Source organism: Sorex araneus, chromosome 1, assembly GCF_027595985.1.
Source record: "Sorex araneus isolate mSorAra2 chromosome 1, mSorAra2.pri, whole genome shotgun sequence".
Classification (NCBI taxonomy): Eukaryota; Metazoa; Chordata; class Mammalia; order Eulipotyphla; family Soricidae; genus Sorex; species Sorex araneus.
The window spans coordinates 190,224,230-190,227,468 of NC_073302.1; the positions used below are offsets into that span (position 1 = coordinate 190,224,230).

The 3,239-nt window shown below is 39.5% G+C and overlaps 1 pseudogene; it reads left to right on the plus strand.

The window, feature by feature from the left end:
* Positions 1-1,765: 1,765 nt before the first annotated feature.
* Positions 1,766-2,718, plus strand: LOC101552682 (non-histone chromosomal protein HMG-17-like; annotated as a pseudogene).
* The last annotated feature ends 521 nt before the right edge of the window (positions 2,719-3,239 follow it).

Here is a 3,239-nt window from a genome sequence, read left to right on the forward strand (position 1 = left end):
GTATCTTGCCCACATGGCAGAGCCTGGCAAGCTACCCGAGGCGTATTTGTTATGCCAAAAACAGTAACAAGTCTCACAATGGAGATGTTACTGGTGCCTGCTCGAGCAAATCGATGAGCAGCGGGATGACAGTGACAGTGACAGGTAAAATTAAAGTTTCCAGAACTTGCCTGAGAGGGGAAAGGCATTTACACAGAGAGAAAAGAACAGGAAGATCATATAGAAATATATACTGAAATGATGCAATGTTTATACTGGGTTGTCGGATATGATTTGTGTTTATATATCCCTTCTCCATGATGCAGGTAATTTAGTCTGGCTTCTTTTAAATAATTAGCTTTTGATGTTCTAAAGTCAGCACAAAATAGAATAAAGCAGACTGATTGGAGGTTGAAATTCAGTTCAGCCTTTTATTAAATGATCTTGAGAAAGTTTTATAGTTTTTGAGATTCAGTTTGCTCTTCTGTTATTTAAGAATTCCTCTGAAGAGTCATAAGAACTCAGAAAATGGGACTGAAGAAGTAGCACAGCAGGTAAGGCACTTGTTTTCACATAGCCCACCTGTGCTCAGACCCCAGTATTGACACATGATCCCCTGAGTATCCTCAGACCTGTTGTTCAAATATTATTTTTTTATAAACTCATAAGGAATGCGAAAGAATATAGGAAAGAGAGTTTAAGAATGATCACTGTCACTGTCCCTGCTATCCCATGCTCATTGATTTGCTCGAGTGGGCACCAGTAACATCTCCATTGTGAGACTTGTTACTATTTTTGGCATATTGAATATGCCACAGGTAGCTTGCCAGGCTGTGCCCAGCAGGTGAGATACTCTCAGTAGCTTGATGGGCGTTCCAAGAGGGGTGGAGAAATCCAACCCAGGCTGACTAGTGCAAGGCAAATGCCCTACCCTCTGTGCTATCGCTCCAGCCCTTAAGAAGGATAAAGAAACAAAAGAAACAAAGAATAAATCACACCAGAAGACTGTCAATATCTAATAAAAGAAAACTTTGACCAAAAATACTCTATTTTAATAATAATAATATAAAATAATTCTATAATTTGGGGAATCAAAAAATCAATGTCTCTGTAGCAGAGAATTTAAAAACACGCATGTTTTTATGAGAAGTGGTTTTTATGAAAAGTTTTTATGAGAAGTTTTTATAAGAAGCAGTAGGAAGACTGAAATTTAGGTTACCAAAATTTAGTAAAATAAAGTCAAAAGAAGATGAAATTGTTAAAGGTGTTCAAGAGAGAATGCACAGCAATGAAAATAGCAAAGAATGAAAAGACAGGACTGACTGGGCTAGAAAAAAAGATAAATCACTAATATGGAAATAAACAAAAGATAAGAGTCTCTTTCACATTTTACTAAAATACATAATAAAAGTGATAAACTATGGGACTTCTGGGTATGTGTGACAAAGCTTATAGGTTTCCCGACCTATTCCACTCATTTTTATTTTATTTTTATAAAGTCATTCAAAATAATGTATTACATTCAATATTCCAACACCAATCCTACCACCACTACACCACCACCATTATTTTAAATTTTCCCAGCCACAATTCAAGCCTGTCCCAAAGGCAGATGCTAAATAATTTATTTTGTATTTCTCGTTATGAATAATTCTCTAAAAATGATCAAAAAAGGTATCCTGGAGCAGTGTGAAGAAGAAGAGGCGAGAATGACCCCTGGACCGACAAAAGTCCGTGCATAGCTACACCCCGCGTCCAGTGCCCACGTCCCGCTGCTGTCGCCACCATGCCCAAGAGAAAGGCTGAAGGGGATGCTAAAGGAGATAAAGCCAAGGTGAAGGATGAACACAGAGAAGATCCGCAAAGTTATCAGCTAAACCAGCTCCTCCAAAGCCAGAGCCCAAGCCTAAAAAGGCCCCTGCAAAGAAGGGAGAGAAGGTACCCAAAGGGAAAAAGGGGAAGGCTGATGCTGGCAAGGATGAAAATAACCTTGCAGAAAATGGAGATGCCAAAACAGACCAGGCACAGAAAGCTGAAGGTGCTGGAGATGCCAAGTGAAGTGTGTGCATTTTTGATAACTGTGTACTTCTACTTTTTTTTTTAAAGCCATGTTGTTAGCACACAGAACACTTCATTGTTGTTTTGGGGGAAGGGCATAAGTCAATAATAGATAGTCTCCAAAACTGGATTGCCCTGGGGAAAAACAACTTTTCCTCAATAGTTTTGAGAGACTCCCTCTTGATTTCCAAGAGGAGGGATTCCTTGACTTGACACGGTAGTCACCCTGGCACCCAATGCCTTGTGGTGGGAAAAACTAAAATGTGTTTCTGTGTCCTGTCTCCCTCTCTGCCTTCAGCATAGACTTGACTCCCTTAACCCCAGAGAGACCTGTTGAGCCTGGACTCCCAAAAAGTGGTTACCAGGATGTCAGGCCGTCTGGATTTTGCAGTGCCCCAACTGAGACGGCAGCCCTCAAAAGAACGGTTCCTTTTTTAGATTGTGGATCTTCAGATTGATCATTCTGCCATTTTTCTTTCATTTCTTTAAAGTCAGGGTCGGCTTGTGAAAAGTTGTTGAACAACATACTCAATGTGAAATGTCAACCCTCACTCTAAACTTTCACTGTTCAGAGCATCAAATGAAGATGTCATTGGGTTTTATAGTGGCGTTCTGATTTTGGTAGTCCATTGAAGAAGGGAGTTTGAAACTTATTGTATACTGTTAACGATTGTCTGCCCATGTCCTGCCTGAAATACCATGATTGTTTATGAAAAGTATCTTTAATAAAGCTGGATACAGTTTGGCTTGGAAAAAAAAAAGGTATCCTTAGAAGAAAGTGTGTGAAGATTGTGTATCTTGCCCTGGAGCCAGTGAGCCTTTGTATAAGAGATTCCTAACATGCTCCAGGATAAACCTTGTGTGCTGACATTTTTTTTTTAATTGAGATTAGTTACCTTCTACTTTACATTCTATCCAATGTGTGCTACTCCTGGTATATTAGTGGTCTATATTTTAAATATATATTTAAATACACCTATGTTAAAGGATTTTAAATACACCTATGTTAAATTGTTAACTGGATGGTGAGTTCAGGGTCTAAAAGTTTTTCTGCAGCTTGTTGGTCTCCAAGATTTATCTGTGAGTCTGGGATCATGGCCAGTTAATTACCTTATCTGGTGCTAGAGGAAGTTTGTAGGCATGACTGTAAGTCTCCTGGAAAACCAGGACAATTCGGGTGGGGGTGAGGGGGATGGGGTGAA